Source organism: Salvelinus fontinalis, chromosome 24, assembly GCF_029448725.1.
Source record: "Salvelinus fontinalis isolate EN_2023a chromosome 24, ASM2944872v1, whole genome shotgun sequence".
In the NCBI taxonomy this organism is placed as follows: Eukaryota; Metazoa; Chordata; class Actinopteri; order Salmoniformes; family Salmonidae; genus Salvelinus; species Salvelinus fontinalis.
In genome coordinates this window covers 41,360,790-41,380,443 of record NC_074688.1, presented here as the reverse complement: position 1 = coordinate 41,380,443, position 19,654 = coordinate 41,360,790, and the positions used below count along the sequence as shown (strand labels likewise).

Sequence of the window (19,654 nt, the reverse complement as noted above, 5' to 3'; positions counted from 1 at the left end):
TGGCGTGTGCAAGTGGCCAACCTTTAAACGAATACTGGAATCAGCTCTGAAGCTTTGAATGAGGGAGACAACTGCAGTAGTTAAGATTAGCGACGGCATCGCTTTGGCAATGAACATCCTTCTGTCTCAGGACAAGGCTTATGTTAATTATTGGGAGTATGAACACAAATAGTCTTTCTTTAACTACCCTATTCACTCTTGTGAGCTTGGAACATATGTGGTAACCGACCACTGTCCGAATCTAAAAAGCATTGAACTTAATGAAAATGTACGGAAGTATCTCAAGTGAGGGAGGAGAATGGTATAGAGTGAGGGAGTGTATATGCCACCTGGTGGAGGGATAGATGGGGAGGATGGTATGGAGTGAGGGAGGGTATATGCCACCTGGTGGAGGGAGAGATGGGGAGGATGGTATGGAGTGAGGGAGGGTATGTGCCACCTGGTGGAGGGAGAGATGGGGGGGATGGTATGGAGTGAGGGAGGGTATGTGCCACCTGGTGGAGGGAGAGATGGGGAGGATGGTATGGAGTGAGGGAGGGTATGTGCCACCTGGTGGAGGGAGAGATGGGGAGGATGGTATGGAGTGAGGGAGGGTATATGCCACCTGGTGGAGGGAGAGATGGGGAGGATGGTATGGAGTGAGGGAGGGTATATGCCACCTGGTGGAGGGAGAGATGGGGAGGATGGTATGGAGTGAGGGAAGGTATGTGCCACCTGGTGGAGGGAGAGATGGGGAGGATGGTATGGAGTGAGGGAGGGTATATGCCACCTGGTGGAGGGAGAGATGGGGAGGATGGTATGGAGTGAGGGAGGGTATATGCCACCTGGTGGAGGGAGAGATGGGGAGGATGGTATGGAGTGAGGGAGGGTATATGCCACCTGGTGGAGGGAGAGATGGGGAGGATGGTATGGAGTGAGGGAGGGTATATGCCACCTGGTGGAGGGAGAGATGGGGAGGATGGTATGGAGTGAGGGAAGGTATGTGCCACCTGGTGGAGGGAGAGATGGGGAGGATGGTATGGAGTGAGGGAGGGTATATGCCACCTGGTGGAGGGAGAGATGGGGAGGATGTGTTGATTTGACACTGAGGATGTTGACACTGAGGATAACTGATGTTGTGCTTTGTTAAAATGTTGAAATAGAATGTTTCTGAATAGCAGACACAGTTCAAAGTCAGTAGATTAGATTTCTTTAATTATTTGATATAATTTTAGCACTGGTGACCTCCATCTGTACTTACACACTGGGCACACAAATAGTGTATACAATAGAGCTGTCACGTCCTGACCATAGTTCTTATGTGTTTTGCTTGTTTAGTGTTGGTCAGGACGTGAGCTGGGTGTGCATTCTATGTTGTGTGTCTAGTTTGTCTGTTTCTGTGTCCGGCCTAATATGGTTCTCAATCAGAGGCAGCTGTCAATCGTTGTCCCTGATTGAGAATCATATATAGGTGGCTTGTTTTGTGTTGGGTTTTTGTGGGTGGTTGTTTCCTGTCTCTGTGTTTTGTCTGCACCAGATAGGGCTGTTTCGGTTTGCCACATTTTGTTGTTTTTGTAGTGTTGTAAGTGTTCACAGTTCGTTTTATTAAATATGTTGAGCACTGGCTACGCTGCGTGTTGGTCCGATCCCTGTTTTACCCCCTCTTCTAGTGAAGAGAGGGAAGGCTGCCGTTACAAGAACAGTGCAAAAATCTGATATTAAATACAGAAAAACAATGAATCCCATCAAGATCAGAGGGCTTCCCATGGGAATGGGAAACAGTAATTAAATGGATAGTTCACCCAAATGTTCTTACCCTGTAAACTGTCTATGGACAAGATATAACAGCAGTCCATGCTTTTGTTGTTGTTGTTTACCCAACTAACGTTTTAAAATGCTCACCTTTAAGCATTTGTGGCACAAATTCAAGTCAATGTTACTTATTTTAGAAATGTTTATGGGCTTTTCTGGGTTACACTTCATGTTCCTTGTTGCAACTTGTAATAAACCAGATTTTTGGGATTTACTTCATCTGCAAGTGCTCTCTTCTCTTGTTTAAGTACAGTATTTAATAGCAGAGTATCTGAATATAATTTGGGGAGTATAGCTGGTTTAATGCTATTTTAGCTGTTTAATGCTGGTTTAGCGGTTTAATGCTGTTTTAGCTGTTTTAATGCTGTTTTAGCTGTTTTAATGCTGGTTTAGCTGTTTTAATGCTGGTTTAGCTGTTTAATGCTGGTTTAGCTGGTTTAATGTAGCCTGCATCTTGTCCATATTTGGACTGGGGACCTAGGCGGGAAGTCAGCCATACCTTTGTGCAGGAGGTGGGTCAGACCTGGGGCGCATCTTTCTATTTTGCAATTATTTTTTTCAGATCTGGGCCATACCTTCAACAATTAATCATTCCATAATGTGTGGGTCAGAGCAGGGTCACACCTTTCTAATTTGGTGGTTTACAGTTTGTGGGCCAGATCTGTGCCTGACATTTTTAATCTGATGGTAATGCCAGTTTTGGCCAGTTTGCCAGTTTTGGCCTGGGGACACAGGCATATACTAGGCCAGAAAAAAACACAAAGTATGTAGCCCACAGCTGCCAGAATAATTTTGTTAACATAGCCTAAAGGCCTATAGGCAAGTGCACTTTTAGTCACTGATAATGTTTAACGTGTAATGGCTTTATTAACCGTTTATAAACCAGTTTTACTATATAATATAATCTGGTACAAATTGTCCAAATTCCCTGGGAATGGATTAACAAATCAACCTGTTGCCCCGCGCGCGAATCTTTACCACCGGATGGCGCGCTTTTCACAGTGCACGAGGACTGTAAATGAGGAGAAACTGTCTCGTGGGACCGCGCGTCAAGTCTATACGTTTAGTCGGTTTTTAACGGATTTTGAAGGCTTCTTTCTTTGCCCCACAAAACTGACTAACGTCTGCAGAATAAAGGGTGAGCTATTTAAAATGTTATAATTGGGATTTGTGCCGTTGTTGTTGTTTAGTAATGCCCGGTTAAACACGATGGCATACCATGGAAATGTGTGACATCCCTTGCTATGTCGGAAAAGTTTAAGGACACCGAGTGTGTGTCATCAAATGGATATTATAGAGGTCAAGAAATCATACATTAAGGTCAGTAAATGTGGAATTGTTGAATGATAATGTAACAAAACTCCTGTAACGAAACATGCTGGTCCATACGGAAGGAAACATGTACATCCAGACAGAGGCGCCGGATTTGTTTTGTAATTAGACGGCGCATTTGTATACTAGGGCATTTGAGAGAACGTCGATATAATGATATAATTAGTATGACCTACCATTTCTATTGTATAGATCTAATGTTTAAAGTGTTTTTAAATGTATTTTTATGCGGAATGATGCTTGCGTTTCCATGGGTGGTATTTGCACCCCCCTCTTTCGTTGTCACTCGCTGCCTAAGTGTCCCATTCATTTTCCTTTTTCTAGTGAGACCTAAAGGGCTCCATGTCATAGCTATGGAATGCCTCTCAGTCTCTCACATGGGAAGTTGAGGTGCATTACCTGACATGGGGAATGACCCTTCCTGTGTTGTGTCATGCAGAGTTTCTGCATCCCCTCTCCTGAGTGGCTGGCTCACATTCCATTCTCTGCTCCTCAAGGTCACGGAGTTCTGAGCAGTGGAGTGGAGAGGGACACATTGCAGAGTGCACTCTGCATTAGAGTGCCAGCAGTGCTCAAAACCATCTAGGCTTACCATACATACTTCTGCTTTTAGGCTAAGCTGCAGCCTGGACTATAACAGCCAACTGTCAAATCCAGAGGCTTAAATAATTAATGTGTGTTTTTGTGTGGATATATAGGCAGTTGCTCTACCACCCCCAAAACACCAGATCTCTCTCTCTCTCTCTCCCTCTCTCTCTCCCTCTCTCCCTCTCTCTCTCCCTCTCTCTCTCTATATCTCTCTCTCTCTCTCTCTCTCTCTCTCTCTCTCTACCTCTCTCTCTCTCTCTCTCTCTCTCTCCCTCTCTCTCTCTCTCTATCTCTCTCTATCTCTCTCTATCTCTCTATCTCTGTCTATCTCTCTCTTTCTATCTCTGTCTATCTCTCTCTTTCTCTCTCGATTTCTCTCTCGCTTTCTCTCTCTCTCTCTCTCTCTCTCTCTCTCTCTCTCTCTACCTCTCTCTCTCTCTCTCTCTCTCTCCCTCTCTACCTCTCTCTCTCTCTCTATCTCTCTCTATCTCTCTCTATCTCTCTATCTCTGTCTATCTCTCTCTTTCTATCTCTGTCTATCTCTCTCTTTCTCTCTCGCTTTCTCTCTCGCTTTCTCTCTCTCTCTCTATCTCTCTCTATCTCTCTCTCTCTTTCTCTCTCTCTCTCTCTCTCTCTCTCTCTCTCTCTCTCTCTCTCTCTCTCTCTCTCTTCCCCCCCTCTCTCCCTCACTCTCTCGTTCAATTAAATTAAATTAAATTTGCTTTGTTGGCATAACGTAACAATGTACATATTGCCAAAGCTTATTTTGGATATTTACAAAAAAAAAATAAAAATGAGAATCAAAACGGGACAACAGTAACAACAATAACCAAGTGTCAAAATAACCATACATTCAACAATAACAATAAGCATACAGTAGAGTACATGTGCAGGTTGATTGGTCTGTCAGATACTGTCCCTCAACTTATGGCAGGCAGCAATGTAGTGCGCTGCCAACCCACAGCTCTCTGCGTCCTCCCCCAACAGGACTGGTAGCCTATCCTCATCAGAGAGGTATTTGAACCTTGAATAAGGGTTTCAAATTTGGGGAAATGACACTCTAATTGTTTTATATTTTTTACATTTTGTCAGGAAATACAGCTCAGTCTCAGGTTCTGCTGTTGTGCAGTGGTTGCACAGCCTTTCCTCTACATGGAGCCAGGTTTTCCTGTGTCTACCCTTCTCAATGGCAAGGCTGTGCTCACTGAGCCTGTACTTTGTCAAGGTTTTTCTAAGGTTTTGATCAGTAACCATGGTCAAATAGTAACCATGGCCATGCTGTACTGTCAATTTACGGCCAGATAGTACTGCATTTTGCGTTGTGCTTGTCACGCCCTGGCCTTAGTTATCTTTGTTTTCTTTATTATTTTAGTTAGGTCAGGGTGTGACATGGGGGATGTATGTGTTTTGTATTGTCTAGGGTTTTTTGTATGTTTATGGGGCAGTGTTCAGTCTAGGTGTATGTATGTCTATGGTTGCCTAGATTGGTTCTCAATTAGAGACAGCTGTCTATCGTTGTCTCTGATTGGGAACCATATTCAGGCAGCCATATTCATTAGGTAGTTGGTGGGTGATTGTCTATGTCTTTACGTTAGTTGCTTGTGTCTGCACTTTCGTTTTATATCTTCACGGTCGTTTGTTGTTTTGGATAGTTTGTCAAGTGTTCTTCGTCTTCGTTTATTAAATATGTATTCATTTCACGCTGTGCCTTGGTCCTCCTCTCTTCAATGTTACGACGACCGTGACAGTGCTTGTGCTTGTGTTTCCCAATAAGCAATGCAGTTTTGTTTTGACTCTGTTGTAACTTGTTTTATTCCGATTGATTGGATGTTCTGGTCCTGAGGCTTCAGTGTGTTAGTAGAACAGGTGTGTGAATTCAGCCCCAGGACCACCTGGATGAGAGGACTCTTTTCTTTGCTCAGCTCTTTTCATTGCAGGGTTTGGTAATGTAATGAGTGTAGGTCACTGTATTTTACATGTTTCCAAAATTGAATTGCTCTATCTTTATCTCTCTCTATCTGTCTCTCTCTCTCTCTCTCTTTTTTCTTCTCTCTTTTTTCTTCTCTCTCGCTCTCTATCGTTATATCTCTCTCTCTTTCTCTCACCCTCTCTATCTTTCTCTCCCTCTCTCTCTTGCTCCCTCTCTCCCTCTTTCTCTCTTTTCTTCTCTCTCTCTCTCTTTCCATCCCCCCTCTATCTCTCTCCCTCTCTCTCTCTCTCCCTCTCTCTCACTCTCTCTCTCTCAATTCAAGGGAATGGTGATGTAACCCTTCCTGCCTGCTTGTCTGATGATGAAATGGGCTGCTGGTATCAAATAGTATGTGTGAGAGATATGGTGGCTTGTGAATGTGTTATGTTTTATCTCTGTGTGTATGTTAGGGATTCTGGGACCCCTCAGTTGTCTCTGTTGTGACTGAGGTGGATAAAAGGGGTTTGGGGGAGCATCTTCAAACAAGATTTGCTTAGAATTCCGTGGCATTATTTTATAGTATGAAGAATACAATCGAATATAGCTGAATAAAAAAGAAAGGATATTTCCACAAACGATTTGAGGGAGTGCGCACATGCGGCTATTCTGTGTTGAGCGTTTGCCAAAGAAACAGGTACAACTATATGTTTAATTTAGAGTTATTTATGTAACTTTAGTTGTGATCCAAATGTTGGGCAACTGTATATGTTTTGATTTTAATACATTTTATGGCTGCATGATGTGACTAATGATGATTTGAAAAAGGTTGCATGAAAGGCATGAGCTCTGCTGTGTTTTTTGCGCAGGCTGTACACAGTTCACTAATCTCTCATTCACAATTTGACAAGCACTTGATAATGCCTCGAATTTCCCAGCTGCATCCCCAATGTGTGGCCATAATGCCCCCTAAAAATATCCATGCCTTTTGCGGACAGTGGTCGCTGTGCCCTTGGGCTAAATATACTAATTATAATTATTTTCTCCCGGCTGCGTGCCGAAGCACCTCTGACTCACATGGCTTTCCGTCATATGATTGGGTCTTTCTCACAGGCTACAAGTGAAGACAGACACATCGGGGACGCAACTTCGTGGCGCATATTGAAGATATTGGAAGAACTGTCATTTACTTTTCGTCAGCCAACAAGATGAGTAGGCCTAACGAACAACAAAAGCACTAGCTTATATCAATCTTTCTTTCTTTCATTCTATTCTATTTTGTGCTAGAAATAAATATTCTAAACATAGTCTGGGACAGTTGTGGGATTCGATAGATCCCAAATTAATACAACCACTAGCATAAAAAAACTGTTTTAAGCAATCAGCCTGACGCAATACATCAGAGCGTTTAGCTTAAAATGTTGATAAACTATTAGGCTATTTCTTAACATTATAAGCGCAGCAATCCACACACGGCAGTAGGGTATAAGCACGAATGTTCCATTAGCAGGAAAACACCATTCTCAGAAGTGACCGCAAATGCGATTATGCATGTAATGCTTTTAATATAAAGGTGCATTTTTATGGTGAAAATTATCTTCCCCAAACTTGAAACTCACGCGCTGCTTATGTATGCCATTTAAGCTCTGCACCTGTGGTAAAGCGGATTAATGTGCTTAATTTTAAGATTTTTTTTTGCCACTTTAGTTGTGATACAAACCTTATCAAAACATATGGGTCTATGGGCTATGCTATATGAGGTGTGCGACTTTGATTTGAAAAAGTTGCACAAAAAAAGCATGGCTGTTGTCATGACTTTCCCTTCTGGGTGAGGATCAAAGAGAGCCCCCCCTCCTCTCTCTACCACCAGAGAGGAAGGGGGGGAAATGGGTCTGGTTATAGGACTCTACTGGAAGCAGCGTGGTACTGGTCAGGCACCGCGTTATGCGGTGAAGCGCACGGTGTCGCCAGTGCACGCTCATAGCCCGGAGCGCTATAGGCCAGCCCCCCGCAAGTGCCATGCGAGAGTGGGCATCCAGCCAGGGCGGATTGTGCCAGCTCAGCGTATTTGGTCTCCGGTGTGCCGTATCCTGCACCAGCTCTGCGTACTGTGTCTCCAGGGCGCTGGGAGGGTTCAGTTCGTCCTATGCCTGCGCTCCGCCCGTGCTGGGCGAAAGTGGGCATTGAGCCTAATGGAGAGGTGCGAGCGTTGAGCACCAGATCTCCAGTGCTTCCCCACAGCCCGGTTCGACCTGTGCCTGCACTCTGGAGGGGCCAGGCTAAAGTGGGCATTCAGCCTGGAGGAGTGTGGTGCCAAGGCTGCGCACCAAAGCTCCAGTGCTTCCCCACAGCCCGGTTCATCCGGTGCCTCCACCTGTAGGTCTCCCCAGCCTGGTGGGTCCTGTGGCAGCCCCACGCACTAGGCTGTCTCCACTCCCTCCAGAGTCTTCCTCCGGTCCGGACCCTCCAGCGACGCCCACCAGCCCGGAGCTGCCAGAGTCGCCCTCCAGCCCGGAGCTGCCAGAGTCGCCCTCCTGTCCGGGGCTCGCTGCGAGGGTTCCCAGTCCGGTGTCGGCGGACTGTCCACGTCCCGCACCAGAGCCGCCACCGCGGATAGATGCCCACCCAGACCCTCCCCTATAGTTTAGGTTTTGCGGCCGGAGTCCGCACCTTTGGGGGGGGTACTGTCACGTTCTGACCTTAGAGATCCTTTTTTGTCTCTATTTTGATTTGGTCAGGGCGTGAGTTGGGGTGGGCATTCTATGTTTTGTGTTCTGTGTGTTTGGCCGGGTGTGGTTCTCAGAGGCAGCTGTCTATCGCTGTCTCTGAGAACCATACTTAGGTAGCCTTTTCCCACTTGTGTTTTGTGGGTAGTTGTTTTCTGTCTTTGTGTCTGTACCAGACAGAACTGTTTTGTGTTGTTCGATTTTCGTTTATTCACTTTGTTATTTTTGTCTAAGTGTTCACTTCTCATTAAAAGGCATGAACACTTACCACGCTGCGTTTTGGTCTCCTCCCTTAGACGATCGTTACAGTTGTTTTATATATAAACTCATACACCCTGTACCATGGAATCGGTACATCAAAAATCTCTTCACAACTATTTTGCAATCTGTATGGCACAGTTGTCAACATCCTGGTCCTCAAATGAAACTGGTATACTTTCCTATTTATGCTATTTTTATTCCTCCGACAGTTTTGATCCTTTATATTGGGCAGACAGACCAGTTCCCTACCTCCTCCCGCTGCCACCCGCCTCCTCCATTTTTGGGGCAATGCTGTAATCAATTGGTTGTACTCTTGGATTGAGCAGACCTTTCCGTACAATTCTGATAACTCCATGAAGGACATAACTCTACCATTCCAATTTACAATATCATTTAAGAACAAAATACAATTTTCAAACATCTTTCCCATAAATACAGGTATTTTATCAACCAGCACATTTGAATTCAGCCTTAATATTTGTTGTAACTTTTGTTCTATCTTTTCAGGGGGATGACATTGAAATTGTAGCCAGCTCTGCAATGCTTGTTTGAAAAAGAGAGATACAATAATTTTCAATTAATTAATTTTCAATTAATCGAAAATGAGACATGGCAATCTGCACAAAGGCAAAAAGGCAATTTTTAAACAATGGATGAGCTTTTCTTAGTAATATACTTGAGAACCATTTAGGGTTCAAATAAAACTTTTGAATGAGTGAAGCTTTCAGAGAGAGGTTAAGTGCTTTTATATTTAATAATCTCAACCCACCCAATTCATATTCATTATATAGATAAGCACGTTTTATTTTGTCTGGTTTAGCGTCCCAGATAAAGCTAAATATTTTTTGCTCATATGATTTGAAAAATGAATCATCAGGAGAAGGCAGTGCCATAAGTAAGTGAGTAAACTGAGATATGACTAAGGAGTTAATCAGGGCAATTTTTCCATAAATAGACAGGTATTTACCTCTCCATTGCTGCAAGATCTTGTCTATTTTTACAAGTTTTCTATTGAAATTCATTGTGGAGAGCTTATTTATATCTTTTGTGATATGAATAACGAGTATGTCTACTTCACCAGCAGCCCATTTTATAGGTAAACTGCAGGGTAATGTACAAGTTGTATTTTTTAAGGATCCAATACGTAATATTGTATACTTATCATAATTAGGTTTTAGTCCAGAGAGTACAGAAAAGTTATCTAGATCTTCAAGAGACATTGCAGGGATCTAGCTTGCAGACTTAATTTAAAACTTGAGTCATCGGCATACATGGACACCTTTGTTTTTAAGCCTTGTATTTCTAATCCTCTAATGTTTTTATTGGATCTGATTTTAATAGCTAGCACTTCGATGGCCATAACGAATAGATATGGTGACAGCGGACACCCTTATTTAACTCCTCTTGACAATTCAAAACTCTGAGAAGTAGCCGTTATTTACTATTTTACACGTGGGGTTGCTAGACATTATTTTTACCCAATTTATAAGAGAATTACCGAAATTGGAAAAATCCAGGCATTTATAAATAAAATCCAGTCTTACTTTATCAAATGCCTTTTCAAAATCCGCTATAAATTCCTGGCTTCTTATATGTTTCATGATGTTCTATTATTTCGAGTAGTTATCGTATATTATCTCCAATGTATCGTCCATGTAAAAAACCTGTCTGGTCAGGATGAACAATACCTGGGAAAACCCTTTTAATTCTGAGTGCTATGCATTTTGCTAGTATTTTTGCATCACAAAATTGAAGTGTAAGGGGCCTCCAGTTTTTTAGATTGACTGTAAACTACTATAAATATGAAACTATTTGTGATAGGGATGCACGATATATCAGGATTGGCCGATATTAGCTAAAAATGGCAACATCTGTATCGGCCCGATTGTCTAGTTTAACACCGATGTTAAAAACCGATGTCAATGCTACCGTGCATACCTATATAACGTAGGTACATGGCATAATGACGCCACGTAAAGGAGACTGGGATGAAGTAACCAAGGTATTTATTGAAACACAGGAGGAAGATGGCGTGCAGGCCAGGGGAAGCTCGGGCGGGCGGGTTGCAGGAAACCAGGTGCTGAGGCTGAGGCTGGAGCGAGAGGGGTTGGGACAGGGTAAGCAGGTCCGGAGGGGAATCCAAGGGAGCAGTAGAGTGGGGAATCCAGGGCAGAGTAGCAGGATGAGGAGATGTGGGACAGGAGACATGGACCAGAGTCCGAGCGGGCAGAACTGTAGCGGAGAGGAAAACAACGTCAGGCGAGGGAAACAGGCACAACAGGATAACAGGATCTCAATAGTAACAAACGGCTAGAAACGTAGACTGACTGAGCAGAGATTACGATCTGGCAGTGTGGAAGTGGCAGGACTGAGTATTTGTAGAGGTCTTGATTATGGAACAGGTTGCAGCTGGTGGGGATCTGCTCTGACTCAAGCACACCTGTCTGCCCACACAATCACACACACAGAGAGAGGGAGAGGGAGAGGGAGAGGGAGAGGGAGAGAACACTGGGGGAGAGGCGGCAGGTCAAGGAGACACAGGAAGAGCAGTAGAGGGTGTGGCAGGAGCAGATGTAACACCTAACCCACACAATGTCTGCTGTGTGGATCGAGCAGTCAACAAGTCGAGGAGTCCATTTGAAAGAGTAAGAACATTTCAGCGAGACAACTCAAAAGCGAAATCCATTAAAGCCAAGATAATGGAACTCAGTGCCCTTGACAATCAACTGTTCAACTGTGGGTGATGTTGGCTTTCGCCGACTGGTCGAGCACCGGTACACATTACCAAGTGCGCTCGTTTTTCAGATGTTGCCCTACCGGAGTTACACAGTAATACCGTCACTGCTATTATCTTCATGACATACATACTATGGAACGCCATTTGGGTCTTTGTGTGTCAAAAAAATACAGTAGCACTGCCAAAGCTGTACAAGAAAGTCTGCAAACAAGCAAACACCGGCCACGAACGATGTGTTTACAATACCGCGTTGGTAATAAAGCATCACTTGTTCGACCGCAACTTCTGGGGTCGCTAGCTTTAGCTTGGTACCTAGCTAGCACCAATACAACCAGCATGAAAACAATGACCAGTAGAAACTGCAGTCATTTTCATTATTCTTAGCAAAGATTTAGGAATCTTTGTGAGTAAGTATTAGCTAGGTTGCCTCTTGTTGTTTGGCTATTGAAATTGAACTTCAGTTCATGAAAATAAATAGCTAGCCAGCTACTTAACTCTGTTGCCCAAAGCTAACGTTATAAGCAGCCAGCTAGCTTCATCTGGCAAGTGAGGCCCGACCGGACCGGGTTATGTGTTGTGAAGCTGACCGTGTTATGTGTTGTGAAGCTAGCTACAATAAGGATTAGGCACAATAGTGGAATTTGCAGTTTGCCTTCAAAATAAAAGTATGTCATTGACTGTGATGCAAATTAATACAAATAGTAGAATTATACCATACCTTTATTTTGAAGGCTTACTCAAAGTCCACTTTTGTGGCAAGCTTCACATAGATGGGTCCGACCACCATTAATCAAATAAGAACTGTTTATAAATTAGGGTTATTTTAGATGACAGCTAGCTATATAGTTATAGCTACTGAAACAGATTGTCGTTTTACTATGTTTTTCTCTCTGTCTGTCTCTCTTTCTCTCAGTCACTCTGTCACTCTCTGTCTTTCTCTTTCTCTTTCTCTGTGGCTGAAGATGCTGGCCTCTAAAAGTGATGTATTGCTTGTATGTGTCACCTGTGTGTGTGTGTGTGTGTGTGTGTGTGTGTTTGTGTGTTATACTCTCTCAGTATACCCACCCACTGTCCTGACCGATCATTTCTTGTCATTTCTCCCTCTTGCTGCTCCACAGCTGTGTAACTGCAGGACATAAATAATGGAGACTGCAGAAGCATCCCTAAGTACGTACACACACACAAACACAAACACACAAACACTCCCATGGTTGTCCACTCGTGCAGTTCTGCAGCGCTTTTAAAAATAGCTTTCCTTCTATTCATTCGTCCTGCGATGCTGCTATTGTCAGGATAGCCCTCAGGAGATCTATTCTCAGTGACTTTGTCTTTAGTTATTAATGAGACTCACACAATCAGTTACAACAAGTGCTTTACACACTTGTTGCGGAATTTGGCTTATTGTGTCAAAACTCTACACACAACACTTGGAGATAAATATCTCACTTCTACGGCAAAATGAAACTGCCATCAAAACCTAACAATCCTTTTTCAAAATTGCATTTTTGCAAAAAAAAATGATACACACATACACCATTTGAATTACTCTTTCAAAGCAGCAAAACACTGATGTACTTTATACAAAACACTGTCTGTCTTTCGTACTTTGTATGTACTTCATACAAAACACTGTCTGTCTTTAGTACTTTGTATACCTTTTTTAATTTTCTCATAAAAGCTTCTGTGAAATATTGTTCCAGTACAGTACATCTACTCACATTTCAATTAACACAAAAATAGAAAGGTTTCCGAAAAAAAATATACAGCTTATTTTTTTTGCCATTGCAGGTTTTTACAACAACCTAAAACACAAAGAAAAGTAGAATTACAGTACTCAATACAAAATGTTACTGTATGTAAACAAAAATAATTACAGTAAAAGTACAGTGCAATGGTAAATAAAAAATAGTATTGTAAGGGATTGTAAAGGATGGGTTGGATGGTTTATGGGGTCCCGTCTTCTGTTAGGGTCTGGCCACATCACCTCATCCACATTACAAGCAATGTCATCCCTAGCTAGGCAACGGGGAAAATATCGCATTGCCGTATCCAACCCTGGACTGATCCCATCTCAATGTCTCCGCATGCCTCTTCCATTGCTTGCAATAGAGGCAGGCGGGCATGTGGTTGGCGGTCATACACTTTCCAACGCCAAGAAGGAAATAATTCCTCAAACGGATTGAGAAATGGGGAGTAAGGGGGTAAGAATACAACTGTGAAGTGGTTGTGGTTGGTGAACCAGTCCCTGACCAGAGCAGCCCGGTGTAAACCAACATTATCCCAGATGACAACAAACCTGTGCTGCTCTGGACCGTCCTGTACAGCTGCATTATGTAGTGCATCCAGACATATGATTATGTGTTGCAGTATTGTAGGTACCAAGGGTGGCATGGTGATGGAGAACTCCTTGCAGAATAATGGCGACACAAAAGGTGATATTTCCACTCGCGCTGCCCAGGGACATTCACAACGGTTCTTTGTCCTATATCATTTCGGCCCCGACTCCTGATTTTAGCTAAATTGAATCCAGCTTCATCAATGAAAATTAACTTATGAGGCTTTGCAGCTGCATCAAAGTTGAGACTCTCTGTAACAGAAAATGCAAACACACTGTACCGTGAATATGGCGTAACTCAAAACACAGGACTACAATGTCTACATTTTTACACAAGGATGGGGTTGGGAGTGGGGGGGTGGGTTGGGTGAGACACATTCAGTAAAACTACAAGCTACAGACAAGGCACGTGCCCCCACAGAACTGTCTGTGATGTCATTGGTTAGGTTCTTTTTTACGTACTGTACTGTCATACTGTACACAGTAACATCAAAACTGTATTACATGTACTTCACAGCACTATACCACATTTTTTTCCCCCAATGAGGAGCATAGACATAATATTGTAGGACTACATTGTAATGTACTGTGATGCAGAATGATGTGCAACAGTTACATAGGTACAGACTAGTGTAGAAAGCTGAAGACATACCTGTTCTCCAGTCTAAATGTCTGTATTATGGATGCTACCGTGTGGCGACTCAGGTTGGGCTGGACGCTCTGCCCAGCCTCCCTCATTGTCAGGCCATGATTTATGACATGGTCCACCAAAGTGGCCCTAATGTCGTCGGAAATACGTCTCTGTCTATTGCCTGGTCCCCTTCTTTGTTCTTGTCCTCGTCCTCCTCCTACTCCTCTTCCTCTCGCTCTCACTCTCACTGCCTCCATGTTTGCATAGTTTTCACAAAAGAGGTGATCTTACCTGAGGTCTATTTGTAGTGGTAAGGCTCAGACTAATTGGTGTTCAATTACTGTATAAGTGTTTTAATGTGTGTGTGTGTGTGTGTGTGTGTGTGTGTGTGTGTGTGTGTGTGTGTGTGTGTGTGTGTGCTGCCAATTTCAGGTATGTTTTGAATTTTGAATAAAAGTGTTTTCCCAATGATTGCAAGAGATTTCGTTATTGAACGAAGTGTCAAATGTAAGAAACAGTGTGTAGTGTTTTGCAAGGTGTGTTGCAGAATTGCAAACTAAGTGCAAAGCAGAAAATGTGTTTGTACTTTTGGTGCCTTTGTTTAAGGGATGGTTACAAAAGTCAAGGTTTTGATGCTTTTGTCTAAGTATTCACTTTCAGTGTGTAAGCAATCGGCAAAAACATGTTATGCCAAAATAACATGCAAAACAGTCACACAGGTGGAGCTCTGCCATTCTGATCCTACGGTGATTAACAGTAGAGCTATTCAAAGGGTGGGAAAGTGAATATTTATCTGGTTTCGTTTGGTCTTTTAGTTGAGTGAATTCTGGAATTCAAACACTCCTTGTAAACATTCCCTGGAATAGAATCTAAGCTCTCTCCCTCATCCCCCTCTCTTGCTGCCCCATATCACAAAGCCACGCCGTAATTATGTGCATAACTAAGAGTGTGTGTGTGTGTGTGTGTGTGTGTGTGTGTGTGTGTGTGTGTGTGTGTGTGTGTGTGTGTGTAGACCCCAGGCAGCGTTCTGCCCTGTTCTGATGCCAGTATACCAGGATGTGATATTCTTCCCACATGCACAAGCACACATTCCTGTTATAGGACTTACTGAGACAACATACATTAGTCAATGTGAAAACATGCAGGAGATAAAACATGTCAACTAGACATTATTACCAAACAGTCACTGTCCTCTCTGTGCAGGAGATAAACATGTCAACTAGACATTATTACCAAACAGGCACTGTCCTCTCTGTGCAGGAGATAAACATGTCAACTAACCATTATTTCCGCTCTTTCCTGTCTATGGATGGTAGAGAAGGAAAGGGATGTTATGTTATAACATAAAGATGTTATTCAGCAGGTGCATATCACACAGAGACAGGGCTGAGTGAGCACTGAGACAGAGATGGGGGGGGGGGGGGGGGGGGGGGGCACTTGTAGAGCACACAAAAGGACCAGTGTTCTTTCTCTCTCTCTGTCTGTCTGTCTGTCTGTCTGTCTGTCTGTCTGTCTGTCCCTCTGTCCGTCTGTCCGTCTGTCTGTGTCTGTCTGTCTCACTCTCTCTCTCTTGTCCTGACATACCCCCTACCCTAGCGCCAGACCTCCAGTTCCCCGTCACCCCTCACCTAGTGCCCCACTCAGGAGCTCTTTCTCTGGACTAGGGCTGGGGAGCACGCAAGGGTCCCTCTGGAGCTAATGCACAGTCACCTGCCTGTGTCCAGCCTCTCTTTCACACATGTCTCAGTATGTGTTTGAGTCTGTGTGTTTAAAGGCTGCATTCCTGAGCTTGCTGATCTGTAGCCGGGTGATTAATAGTAACTAGCTGATTGTTTAAGAGGTGAATTCCTCAGGCCTGCTCTTACACACAAAGAACTGACTGGTCAACCACAACACACAAATACCAGACAACCATGTTGTTTCTTATGTGGGATATTTCAATTATACTGTACCAAATATACAAGTGTGTGATGAGTTCTGTGGCTGTGTGTTATAGTCTGGGGCTTTGTGTTATACTCTGTGGCTGTGTGTTATAGTCTGGGGCTGTGTGTTATAGTCTGGGGCTTTGTGTTATACTCTGTGGCTGTGTGTTATGGTCTGGGGCTGTATGTTATAGTCTAGTGCTGTGTGTTATAGTCTGGGGCTGTGTGTTATAGTCTGGGGCTGTGTATTATGGTCTGGGGCTGTGTGTTATAGTCTGGGGCTGTGTGTTATAGTCTGGGGCTGTGTGTTATAGTCTGGGGCTGTGTGTTATAGTCTGGGGCTATGTGTTATAGTCTGGGGCTGTGTGTTATGGTCTGGGGCTGTGTGTTATGGTCTGGGGTGTGTGTTATGGTCTGGGGCTGTGTGTTATAGTCTAGGGCTGTGTATTATAGTCTGGGACTGTGTGTTATACTCTGGGACTGTGTGTTATACTCTGGGGCTGTGTGTTATACTCTGGGGCTGTGTGTTATACTCTGGGGCTGTGTGTTAAACTCTGGGGCTGTGTGTTATAGTCTGGGACTGTGTGATTCTGGGACTTAACTCCCAAACTAAAGCAGAGTTTGGAGATCAGAGGCAGAAGCTGCTGGCAGAACTGGCAGAACTATTTCAGTCACACCGCACACATTGTGTGTGTGTGTGTGTGTGTGTGTGTGTGTGTGTGTGTGTGTGTGTGTGTGTGTGTGTGTGTGTGTGTGTGTGTGTGTGTGTGTGTGTGTGTGTGTGTGTGTGTGTGTGTGTGTGTGTGCGTGTGTGGACCTAGTGCAGACTGAAGGCATTCAGGTGGAATAATGGAAGCTCAGTGTGTGAGGGGTCTGCAGGTTACACCAGGAATTCAGGACACTGAAATACTATCCACCTCTCTCACCTCTCTTTCTCTCTCTGTCTCTCTCTCTCTCTGTTTTCTCTCTCTTTCTCTCTGTCTCTCTTTCTCTCTGTCTCTCTCTCTCTCTGTTTTCTCTCTCTTTCTCTCTGTCTCTCTTTCTCTCTCTGTCTCTCTCTCTCTCTCTGTTTTCTCTCTTTCTCTCTGTCTCTCTTTCTCTCTCTGTCTCTCTCTCTCTGTTTTCTCTCTCTCTCTGTCTCTCTTTCTCTCTCTGTCTCTCTCTCTCTCTCTCTCTCTGTTTTCTCTCTCTCTCTCTCTCTCTCTCTCTTTCTCTCTCTCTATCCTTCATTCCATCTCTCTCTCTCTCTCTCTCTCTCTCTCTCTCTCTCTCTCTCTCTATCCTTCATTCCATCTCTCTCTCTCTCTCTCTCTCTCTCCCTATCCTTCCTTCCACCTCTCTCTCTCTCTGTCTCTTTCTCTCGTTCTGTCTGTCTGTCTGTTTGTCTCTCTCTCTCTCAATTTTCAGTTCAATTCCAAGGGCTTTATTGGCATGGGAATCATATGTTCACATTGCCAATGCAAGTGAAATACATAATAAACAAAAGTGATATAAACAATCAGAAATGAGAAGTAAACATTACACTCACAAAAGTTTCAAAAGAAAGAGACATTTCAAATGTAATATTATGGCTATGTACAGTGTTGTAACAATGTGTTGTAATACAAAAGGGAAAATAAATAAACGTAAATATGGTTTGTATGTACACTACCGGTCAAAAGTTTTAGAACACCTACTCATTCAAGGGTTTTTCTTTATTTTTACTATTTTGTACATTGTAGAATAATAGTGAAGACATCACATCTATGAAATAACACATATGTAATCATGTAGTAACCAAAAAAGTGTTAAACAAAACAAAATTTTATATTTGAGATTCTCCCTTTGCCAATTTAGAAAATAGTAAAAATATAGAAAAATCATTGAATGAGTAGGTGTTTTAAAACTTTTGACCGGTAGTGTACAATGTTGTTAGTTCTTCACTAGTTACCCTTTTCTTGTGGCAACAGATCACAAATCTTGCTGCTGTGATTGAACACTGTGGTATTTCACCCTTTTGGGAGTTCATAAAAATTTGATTTGTTTTCAAATTATTTTGGGGTCTGTGTAATCTGAGTGAAATATGAGTCTCTAATATGGTCATACATTTGACAGGTGGTTAGGAAGTGCAGCTCAGTTTCCACCTCATTTTGTGGGCAGTGTGCACATAGCCTGTCTTCTCTTGAGAGCCAGGTCTGCCTATGGTGGCCTCTCAATAGCAAGGCTATGCTCACTGAGTCTGTACATATTCAAAGCTTTCCTTAATTTTGGGTCAGTCACAGTGGCCAGGGATTCTGCCAGTGTGTACTGTGTTTAGGTCCAAATAGCATTCCAGTTTGCTCTGTTTTTTGGTTAATTCTCTCTCTCTCTTTCCCCTTTCCACACACCTACTCTCATCACAGGTGATAAAATACACTTTGATTAATGGTACTCTAATGGTGTCAGTGTCACAGTGAAATATCTCATTTGAAACCTATAGTGATTGTCCCATATCAAGTTGTATCCAGCCTTACTGCCAGGAGAGATAAAGCCAACCCCATCCCTCTGTGTTGATGGCTGTGTGGTTGTTTGGATTCAGAACTGGCATAAGCCAATGAGCATTCCCGCCTCCGTATCCCAGCGATGTGTTGCCATGGACTCTGTGGGCAGGAATTGGGTTTGATGGTGAACTGTAGTCTCCTCCACATTAGCTCTTCAATGTAGTAAAACACTCAACAGAGGATTTCAGAAATTGTGCCAAAAAAGTCATTTATACTGAACAAAAATCGAAACGAAACATGCAACAATTTCTAAGATTTTGCTGAGTTACAGTTCATAGAAGGAAATCAGTCAATTAAAATGAATACATTAGACCCTAATCGATGGATTTCACATGACTGGGCAGGGGCGTAGCCATGGGTGGGCTTGGGAGGGCATAGGCCCAACCATTGGGAGCCAGGCCCACTCACTGTGGAGCCGGTTTATCCCCATAAAAGGGCTTTAGTACAGACATAAATTCTCCTCAGCAACTCCCGATCTCCTGACGATCCTGCAGGTGAAGAAACCGGATGTGAAGGTCCTGGGCTGGCGTGGTCTGCGGTTGTGAGGCCAGCTCGACATACTGCCAAATTCTCTAAAATGACATTGGTTTATGGTAGAGAAATTAACATTAAATTATCTGGGAACAGCTTTGTTGGACATTCCTGCAGTCAGAACGCCAATTGCACGCTCCCTCAAAACTTCTGTGGCATTGTGTTGTGTGACAAAACGGCACATTTTAGAGTAGCCTTTTATTGCCCCCAGCACAAGGTGCACCTGTGTAATGCGCATGCTGTTTAATCAACTTCTTGATATGCCACACCTGTCAGGTGGATGGGTTATCTTGGCAAAGGAGAAATGCTCACTAACAGGGAGCGAAATAAGCTTTTTGTGCGAATGGAACATTTCTGGGATCTTTTATTTCAGCT

At 43.4% G+C, this 19,654-nt stretch overlaps 1 protein-coding gene across 3 annotated transcripts in view; it reads left to right on the top strand.

Annotated features, from left to right (window-relative positions):
- The first annotated feature begins 2,803 nt into the window (after positions 1-2,803).
- LOC129822446 (ventricular zone-expressed PH domain-containing protein-like) overlaps positions 2,804-19,654 on the top strand; it is a 182,505-nt gene continuing 165,654 nt past the window's right edge. For all 3 annotated transcript variants that reach the window (XR_008754488.1, XM_055880730.1, XM_055880731.1), the window contains exon 1: positions 2,804-2,929. The gene's annotated coding sequence lies outside the window, so the exon portion shown is untranslated. The remainder of the gene's footprint in view (positions 2,930-19,654) is intronic.